General features: G+C 43.2%; 1 non-coding gene across 1 annotated transcript; it reads right to left on the bottom strand.

Annotated features, from left to right (window-relative positions):
* Positions 1–758: 758 nt before the first annotated feature.
* Positions 759–867, bottom strand: LOC136502376 (small nucleolar RNA R71). The gene has a single exon (XR_010770532.1). It is a non-coding gene; the product is annotated as a small nucleolar RNA R71 (small nucleolar RNA).
* Positions 868–10866: the final 9999 nt, after the last annotated feature.

Genomic DNA, 10866 nt, shown 5'->3' with positions numbered 1-10866 from the left:
GTTCGCGAGGAGTGGAGCGCGGGTTGATTTCCGAAAAATATAAGTTTTTTTTTTTTGCAAAATGACTGCGGCTTGCCCGATCTGAGCCGTCCGCGCGCCCGATCGAACGGCCGGAAAAAGCAGGCGACGTGGCACGCTCGCCGGCCAGCTTTTGGAACCAGGATTCATATGTAAAGATGTGATCGAAAATAACCATTGACCTCTGCTCAAACAGGCTTACCCTTGTTTTGTTTACTTGTATATCTTATGCAGGGTAATGTATGACCGGTTTTGACCTTTCGACAAATCTAGAAGCATTAATCAAAAGGACTAGTGCTAAACTCAAGAAAGTTCTAGCTTTAAAGTCAGGAAGACAATCATATAAGGCGCAGCTTAACACCAGAATTTGAAGCCATGGCTAACAGGACTCTTCGTGATTTCTCTGCTCCAACTATGGCCAACATCCATACTGGACCAATAGTCAATGTTAGAGACAATGGATTCGAGCTCCAGCCAGCTCTCATTAACATGGTGCAAGCAAACCAATTTTGTGGAAAGGCACATGAAGATGCGAGTGCACATCTCCAACACTTCCTGGAGATTTGTAGCATCTTCACCAGTCAAAGGAGTAACCTAGGATGCCATGTTACTTCGCCGCTTTGCATTCTCACTCTTGGGGAAGGCAAAGTAATGGCTTTACGCCAACAAAGATAGAAATACTACATGGGATAACTATTCCACTATCTTTCTAGCAAAGTTCTTTCCCACAGGCAAGACCAATGCTCTGCATGGGAGAATTTTACGCTTTCAGCAACAACATGATGAATCTATCCCTAAGGCATGGGAATGCTTTCAAGATTACATTGTGGAATGTCCTTATCATGGGATGAAGAATTGGCTACTATGCAGAGTTTCTACCACGGGTTGACCAACAGTACCCGTGAGACAATGGATGCTGCTGCTGGACGTGCATTCATGTCACTCACCATACAAGCTGCAACAACTCTTGTGGAGAAGATGGCCTCCAATCAAGGTTGGAATGAAGAACATGTCAAACCCGCAAGAGGGGTGAAGGTATGCATCAACTCAAGGAGGTAGACATGCTATCTACCAAGATGGACCTACTGATGAAGAAGTTTGAAGATCGAGCCAATGAGAAGCAAGAAGTCATGCATATTCAGGATTCTCGCATGGCATGTGAAGTGTGTGGAAACAATGGGCATCTAGGAAATAGCTATCCTAAAACCCAAGAGGATGTGAACTTTGTCAACAACAACAACTACTTTCATCCTCAGTAGAATCAAGGATGGAATCAACATCAAAGGTCGAACTACCAAGGTAACTATCAAGGTAATAATTTTAATAATTTCAATCAACCACCCTTGAGAGAATTAATTGTTGGCCAATCCAAACTTATGGAGGGATTATCTAGAAAGGTAGCTACCAATGATAAAATTCTAGAAAACATAAATAATAGAATGGATAGCTTTGCTTCTGCCATTAAAAACCAGCATAGCTTTAATAAAATGATAGAATCACAAATAGCTCAGCTGGCAATTGATGTTCCTCCATCCGACAAAGGTAAGATTCTAGGGCAAGCGAAAGATCTAGAAACTACAAATCTCATTGATATTCATAATGCAGCATATTATTATATACATCCATCGATGGCAAGGTGGATAGATTATACCTTGCCAAAAAAGAAGAGCAATCCAGGAGGACCTATCATCCCCATCACCATAGGACCTCACATTTTTCAAGAAACTGTCTGTGACTTTGGAGCAAGTGTCAACATCATGCCTAAGGTAATTTATGATCAAATTAATGGAGATACTTTGTTGTACACAAATATGTGTTTATAGCTTGCAGAGCAGTCACTCTGTTACCCTAAGGGAGTTCTTGAAGATGCTATTATTCGAGTGGGACAATCATATGTTCCCGTAGACTTTGTGGTTTCAAAAACAGGTGGAGATGTAAGGGCACAAATTATTTTGGGCCGACCTTTCCTAACCACCGCAAAAGCCATCATCTACGCATACAGTGCCAAGATCTATTTCACAATCAAGGATAGAAAGGAAAAGTTTTCTTTCAAGAAGCGTATCTTGCAATCTCCTGGACATCCGTAGATGCCATACCTGCCCAAAGAGACAACAGTGGCCAAGAATAAGAATAACATGAGAAGGAGAAAGAACAAAGCTAGGCAGCCACAAGAAGAATCAGTCAACATGATCAACACACTCCGATTTGAGTACGACCACCTCGCTTCACCATTCCTTGCTAAGAAGGATGATCTAGGCGTACCCACGATCGAGTGTACCATAGGACAAAGAATCTTCCACAAGACCTTCTGCGACATTGGGTCGGGTGTCAATATAATGTCCAAGGTAACGTATGAATACTTATTTGGTGATGAACCTTTGTTCCCTACATATATGCAATTATAGATGGCGGACCAATCAATCTGATTTGTAGAAGGAATAGAAAAAGATGTCATGGTAAGGAGACATGATCACTATGCCCTTGCCGACTTCATGGTTCTAGACATAGGAGAAGAAGAAGACAATACACCCATCATCCTTGGAAGACCGTTCCTCAACACTACCAATGCGATCATCTATGTCAGATCTAGACAAGTCCACTTCTAATTCCCTAGAGAAAGGTACACTATTATTTCAATAGTTATACCACTTATGAGCAACCAAAAAAGTCTCGCTCAAAGAGGAGACATCAATCATCCTGAAACCAAAAGAATCAATCCCTAAGGAAAAGTCGGGAGGAAGATGAGGAACCTAAAGAAGTTGTAAAAGATGAGCCCATGCCAAAGTCAAGTCCATAGACGAAGCAGGTATGGAAAGAAAAGGTAACATCGCCACCAGAGTCACAAGAGGTGCAACTATCAGGGTCTCTATCCTCAGGACCGACTGATGCACCCAAGGAATAAACAACATAGGAAAAGAGTGTTGTCCGAAGGACTTAAAAATCCAAACCCTCGCCGAGAGGTAATATAGGTAGTTATCCATATTTACTTTTTAGTATTGCATGAATTACTTTTCACTTTAGCATATTTACTTTTCTGCATTAGCATTGCATTTAGAACAGGAAGATAAAAAGTAGAACAAGAACTTGGAGCATTTATTTGGTGGATGGAAACATAGTCCATCATTTAAAGTAAGAACCATTGTAGTGTGACAAGATAAACGAGGGACTAAAAGGGTATGAGGCCGATCTAGATCAATCTCGATTAGGTAGGCTGATATTGTTGAAACTAATGACAATAAGAACATCAGCAAGATCGGTAACTTAATGAATCTACCCGAAGCATGCCACCCTTAGGTAGAGCCGATAACTTGACCTTAGTCTAATTCGAGTATTGGAGGTCAAACTTAACCGATGCAGCCGTACTTGAACTAGATAAGGATCGATAACTAGCTTATAGTAGAGCTCGTAAGAGGTCGACCGGACTGATGCAACCCTACAAACAGAGGTATAAGCCATGACGGTACTTACAGATAAGCCACAGGTCATCCGGACCGATGCAGCCCTACTTGTTGAAGAACTCGCCGAGATCTACACTACTCCTACTCCTAAGGGTTGGCGTAAAGCCGAAAAAAGTAATTGGGATTGATTAATTGGATGTGCTCTTACAATAGCCAGGGTTCAATATTTATACCTGGAGCCTAAGCATGAATCTTACTCAAGTACGACATATTACAATCTTTGGTATAAGAGAAAACATTCCTAACTTAAGATAACTTGGACCCTAATCTTTCCCTTTTTGTAGAGTCCGACATGTCTTTCCTGACACCAACCGTAGCTCATTGATGTTATCTGCTGATGTCATCCAAAGAGAGCCGATCCTAGTGCCATACCTAAATCAGCTGATATCGATCCTTATGCAATCGATTCCTTGATGACACAATCTTGGAAGCTTCGAGTTCCCGTGTTTTTCTTCCCAAATTTTGGTGTAAACAACTGTCAACAAGCTCCTCCAAGCTTAACCTTTGCTCATTCCTGAGCAAAGCTAAACTCAGCAATGGATCAGGATTTGCTACAACGCTTTCACGCCTCAAAAGTACACATGTGTCCAATCAAAAATTCTCCTCCGGATTAGAATAAACCAATCTAACTTTCAAACTTACCCATATTACCTTCAACCATGGGGCTTCTTAGCCTTCACTTGGGTCTTGAACAATTGAAATACAGAATGATCAAGCCAAGCACTATGTCTCAAGTTCTTTGTTCGACCATTATTTTGGAGTTTTTATAAGTTTTCAAAATAAAATTCAGAAATTCAATTGTATGACACTCTCCTTTCTCTCTTCTTATTCATCTCTTTTCTGTCTTCTTTTTTTTAGATGGGCATCTAAGTACAACCCATTGTTTTCAATATCTCGGGCACTTTTGTGTCTATTTTTTTTCAACTCTCTTTTTTTCTTTTTCTTTTTTTGATGAATAACTTTTGCATAGAACCCATGCTTCTTTTCTGCAACAAAACTGTAAAGAGATAGCAAGAAGAACTTGGAGCATTTATTTGGTGGATGGAAAACCTATCAAGCATGTTTTTGTGTTCACTCCCAGTGTAGGAGTATAACATTTTTGGGTGGATCTAGATGGAAGGCATGTTTTTGCACCTACCCCAGTGTAGGAGTAGTGCATATTTGGGTGGTGTGTACATGATCTTGATTTTAAGAGCATGACAAATCTCTCATAAGGGTCACAAAGCTTGACAAAACTCAATGCAAAAGCAAGTAGCATATATGTGGAAGTTTTCCTAGCTTAAATAACATGTATGGCTCTGGTGGGAATTCAAGCTTTGTCATACAGGAACTCATCATAGCATTTTTATGTTTTTCAAAAGATAAATCTCCACAATTTTAGTGTCACTTGGAATAAGATAAACAATAGCTCAGACCTTCTCATATCATATCCATGAATTACATAGATTAGATCAAGCATATGCTACCCACGAGTTTCAAGTTCAGAGTCAATCCTTACTCCTTGTGTCCCTAAATGTTTGTCGCCACGATGTGCGTGCCAACAACTTTGACACAATTTGTAAAAAATAGGTGTAACATTTCTATCTGAAAATAAATTTATTAACAAACTAGATTCAAATATCTATCCAATGATACTAATTATGTATCATAAATATTAATATTTTTTTAATATATATTTAGTCAAAGTTGTTTCTTAGGAAGTGAAAACGACAGACATTTAGGGACGGAGGGAGTATATCAAAACAATCTTATCCATAAAAGACTTGGTATTCAGCCAAGTCAAAATAAATGAAAGTTTAACTAAAAAGCTCACAACTAATGATAAAATCCTTGAAAATACAAAATCTTAGATTGAAGGATTAACTTCTGCTGTTAAAAATCAATTAAGTTTTAATAAAATGGTAGAATCACAACTAGCTAAAATTGCTGCTGCCATTCCTATTAGTAACGATGGGAAAATTCCTGCTCAACCTAAAAATTCACGTGAAAAAGTAAATGCGATGGTCACAAGGGGTGGTAAGTCCACTCATGACCCATCAAATCCTAACCATTCTATAGGAAAAGCAAAACAGTGCCAAGAGGCTAAACCTTCAACAACACAAGAAGAAAAAGAAAAAAACAAGAACTGGTGACGGCACCAAAAGACTTCATCGACACCAACTACCCGTTGTTTCCCACAAGGAATCGCAAGCAGGCTGTGGCCGAGCAATTCACTCATTTTGTTGAGATGATCAAAAAGATACATGTAAGCATTCCCTTGATGGACGTCTTGCATGTACCTTCCTACGCCAAGTACATCATGGACGTCATCAACAACAAGCGACCACTACCATCCATGGAGGTCGTCAAGCTGACATAAGAGTGTAGTGCTGCTATACTCAACTTTCCTAAAAAGAAGAAGGATCCTGGATGCCGCACAATCTCATGCTCAATCGGGATCTAGTATTTCAACCAAGCCTTATGCGACCTTGGGGCTAGCATAAGCATTATGCCCAAGGCCATCTTTGACAAGCTAAACCTCACTGCAACTGGCACCAACACCAATGATGTTCCAGCTGGCTGACTCAACGGTCCGCTATGCAGCGGGATACCCAAAGACATTTCAGTGAAAATCCAGGGTTGCTTCGTCCCCATAGACTTTGTGGTGCTCGACATGGAAGTCACAAAAGAATCACCCCTCATCCTTGGGCGACCTTTCCTGAGCACTACAAGAGCCCAAATTGATATTGGAGTCAGAGAAATCCGCTTCAGTATCAATGGTAATGAACAAAAATTCACCTTCAGGCCCAGGAAGGAGCAATGCTCCATGATCCGTGTCGCAGCATTGAAACTGCGGCAAGCATGTTTGTTCAAGTTGGTGTCATAGTATGGGTCTTCGGTGTCTTGGGTGGACTCAAGAACATAAGAATCACAGAGAGGATGCAACGGTTTATCCTGGTTCAGGCCAATTGGTTCCCTACATCTAGCAGTTGATGATCCTTATACTCAAAAGCACCCAAAATTGGGGGGTTACAATAGGGTTGTAGAGAGATTTGGTAGGGGGTTAGCTCAGGTGCTAATCCTAGGGTTGCCTCGCCACTAGTGAAGCCTTCCCCTCGTCGGAGAGGAGGAAGACGATGGGATGCAGTGGAGGAGCTCACGGTGCCCCTCCATCGGTTGCCTTACTCTCGGTGTTGAGCAGAGGCCAAGAAAATGTAATAGAATGATTTGTCTCGTCCTCCTCCCTTCTAGATCCGACCTTATCCCTTATATAACAAGATAGGTCGGGTACATGGTGGTTGGGGGGAACTAGTCTATAGTCTACATGCACTGGAGTCTAGGAGGGCCTTACAACGATGCGTTTTGGACCGTGGTGGTGTCATGGAGCCAAAGAAGCCTTGGGCATCGTTCGTCTACTCTGTTCTAACACTCTGCATATCAAGCTATGTTGGCTTGGACCAGTCTCCCCCAAGTGGACCTTCTAGAGTCTTCTTGGTAGCGAATGAGGTCGGCTCTAGGGGCTAACACATGGGCTCAGGAGCCCCTAAGCCCCTAGAGGCCACAGAGAAGCTTTGTCTTCTTGTATCATGCCCCGTGCGTGACCTTGTTGGGAAAGTGGCCAGCAATGTCATGCCCAAGAGGTAGCGCCAAGGGAGCCCCCGAGCCTTGGTAGCTCGAGGCTTGTCTTCTTGTTCTTGGGCCTTAGCTTGTGTCGTTTGCTGTGTAGGAGCTAAGGCCTGGGCCGAAGTGTTGGCATAGATTGGGAGCCTAGGGGCTCGGGCAAGCCCCGAGCCCAAGTCGAGGTTGCATCGTATCTAGGCCCGGTAGGGTTTCTTCTGAGAGGGTGCGCACAATCGCACTCAATGGGTATAGCCTCTGAGCCCCTAGGCGATCCTAAAGGGGTCGGTCGGATGGTCTTCCTTGTTTGAAAACCATTGGACCCGAGGCTTACCATACCCATATGTTAGGATCTCATTAGGAGCCCCAAGCCCTTCATGGCCTCACTTAGCATGATAGCAACGAAGGGCTAAATTTGATCTTCTAGTGACCGAACCCTCCTTGGTAGGGATGGCTTCTGCTGACAAGGGTGCTATGCCCTGCTTGGGGCCTTCTTCTCCCATGTGATGGGTGCCGCGGGGCTATCAAGGTCGGGCGATGATGGTGTCGATCCCTTTGTGAGTCTATTGACATAGGTCTTTGACTCAAGCGAGGGCTCGACGAACTCATCTAGGAGTTACTGTCCTTAGGCCTAGGGGCACCCTCCTTTTTGACCGGGGCCTGCCATGGTTCGGTTGATCGAGAGCGTCTAGGCTCTGGTTCAGGGGTCAACCGATCACCCAAAGTGCCACACCCTTTTAAGGTCTGCGGTTGCAGGTCCTTGTCCTCTCGAGTCAGCCTTCTAGGGCCGACCTTCTATGGCCATAGATTGGGGTGCAGTGAGCATGCTAAGGCCTAGATGGAGGCCCTCATTGGGCCCACTACTTAGTGGCTCCTAATCCAACTCCAGGGAGTTGGTTGGTTTTGGGGGATGCTACACCTAAGCACCCATCGATCAGGGGGTTGGGTTGCTCCATCTAGGGAGCTGGCGTAGCCATGAGGCCATTGTGGGGCCTCCCTACCAGCAAGAGTGGTGGCTTCTGAGCATGTTCCTTCCACTAACGTCTTGCACAAGTAGTTAATGGCGTCTAAGCCATCATGCCTAGTGGAGGAGTTAAGGCATGCACCCCCACACTGTCCCACTTCATCTAGGAGATGGGACGTTAGGTCCATGTGGAGCAAATCTGGCAGAGGAGGAGGCATGGCACTTGGTATGCGCAAATCTAGGCCGTCGATGATAGCCGGTGGGCCCAAGGGGAGTCGGATCACCTCAAGTCCTATGAGGAGGCATGCACGGAGTGGGTAGCGTGCGTGGTGCAAAGTGGAGCGGGGACTTGACTCATTGTCAGTGGTTCCTTGACTCCACCTTTACTGTGTGGCCGTCATCATGCAACCGCCCTAGGGCATGCTGCGAGGATTGAGGAGATGCCTGGCTGGTTCCCCCTGGCCCCTTTAGGCCATTGATGGCTGATCGGAGGCCCTAGAGCCACTCACAGCGCATCATCTAGGTTATAAAGGGGAGCCCTAGGGGACGCGGTGTCTTCAATCCCTTCCTTCAGCACCTTCTCCTCTTCTTCTCAGATCCATCTTCTTCGGCGGCGATGGCGATGATGAAGTGTGATGCTTCCCTCTAGGTGAGCCTATCTTGGTCCATGTTGGTGGTAGTTAACAACCATTATAAACCATCAATATAACTTGTATAAGGACACTAATATGATCACTAACAAAGGTCTAGGGGTTTTAACAAACAAATTCCACAAGTTTTGGTGAACCTAGGGGTTTATCTAGAAAACCGTCAAGGTAGACCTAGATGTCAGACTTAATCGCGCTTATCCACAGCAAAACAACCTAGAAGGTTCCAGAAGAATCGAGAGGACACCACACTGAAGCGAAGGGTGAGGTGCCGCAAGGTGGGCTTGGCCGACCCCACCTATAGGATAGCTAGCCCTAGGGCCCACTTGTCAACCCCCCGTTGCTATGTCAGTTCTCCCCCACCTTCTAGATTACATCTACGTAGTTTATTCAAGTCGGTTTGATTCGAGGGCTCAAGATTGACGCCCTGGCCTATATATACCAGCCCTTGCCACATCCTAGAGGCATTAAAGTCAATTAAGAAGACAGAAACCCTAATTATCCTTAGAGCTCTACCATATTCTAGGGCATAGCTAGTTAGGCTAGGTCTAAAGGGAGGCAAGCAGGCTTCGCTTGGATTCTAGATCTTGTCAAGAGTACGGTTTTGTATAATCATTGTACCCCCTATCTTTTGTATCTCTCATTACTTTTATATGTCTGCTACAATTGTTATGACATTATTATTCATATCGTTCATGTTCCTAGTTATCATGATCATCGTCTACTTTTATTATATACTTAGTATAACCAGATTATCCTTATATTTATGCATAAGTTCGTATAGCGCTCGCTCTAAGTACAAGGGGTGAGTGGTCAACATTATGTAAGCATGGGCTTATACGTTGTTTACCTACGGATACACCCTATATTCTAGGCCATATGGAAGATCACGGATGTGACACTCCCATTGAGTCCTTTGTAGTCCACTCCCCGAATATAGGTCTACAAGTAGGATCTAGTTACGAAGGAAGACAAGATCTGTTCTTAATCTTCCTTAGTAATATCCCTTATGTGTAGATATGAAGTTGATCTTAGCCATGATTACTAAGTGTAATTGCACTAATCAATGTATGCTTTGACTTGTAATTAAGAATGACTTAGGAATTATTACTCTAATATTATACTTGATAATGCTAATGCCATAGAAAGGAGTACTCTGAGTGATCAATGATTAGTTATTATGCACCACTCATATATACATTTACCTCTTGACTTACCCCTGTTCTGAGTAGAATATTGGTTATGATTTACATCTCCATCAATAGCATAAGTTATCAATACATGTTCTTGCCAGGCCTTCCCTGTGGTAAAAATATAAATAACAATACCTAGAATACTCCCGGGTGAAGTGCTACAATGGTATATGATCTATGCAGTTGCAGATCCCTTTCATTCATATCTATATATTTTCTTCCTAGTCACATAAAATAATAAACTACTACTTAGTGTTGTTCTAGTAGTAATGCTAAGTAGTACCAACAAGCATCTCTGGCATCATCACTAGGGATGACAACCTGGTAAAGTAATGTTAAGAGATGTAGACATACATTAGGTGGCTACTAAAACAAGTGACAAGTTAATAAATACCAATAGGCATTTCTGGCGCCGTTGTCGGGGAAGGTAGCTAGGCAAGAAGGAAGTATTGATAAACCTTAACTTATTTATGTGATCGAGATAACCATTGACCTCTACTCAAATAGGATTACCCTTGTTTTGTCTACTTTTGTATCTTATGCAGGGTAATGTATGATTGGTTTTGACCTTCCAACAAACAACGTTGACGATCTAAAAGCATTACTTAAGAGAACTAAGGCTAAACTCAAGAAAGTTTTAGCTTTAGAGTCAGAAGACAACCAGATAAGGCAAAGCCTAACACCTGAATTTGAAGCTATGGCTGACAAGACTCTCCGCCAATTCTCTGCTCCAACTACAGCCAACATCAATACTGGACCAATGACCAATGTTGGAGATAATGGATTCGAGCTCAAGCTAGCTCTTATCAACATGGTGCAAGCAAGCCAGTTTTGTGGAAAGGCACATGAAGATGTGAGTGCTCATCTCCAATACTTCTTGGAGATCTGCAACACTTTCACCATGAAAGGAGTTTCAAAGATGCCATACTACTTTGCCTCTTCCCATTCTCACTCTTGGGAAAGGTGAAGCAATGGTTCTACGCCAACAA

This window comes from Miscanthus floridulus, chromosome 13, assembly GCF_019320115.1.
Source record: "Miscanthus floridulus cultivar M001 chromosome 13, ASM1932011v1, whole genome shotgun sequence".
Lineage (NCBI taxonomy): Eukaryota > Viridiplantae > Streptophyta > Magnoliopsida > Poales > Poaceae > Miscanthus > Miscanthus floridulus.
This window is presented reverse-complemented; position numbering and strand designations above follow the sequence as displayed.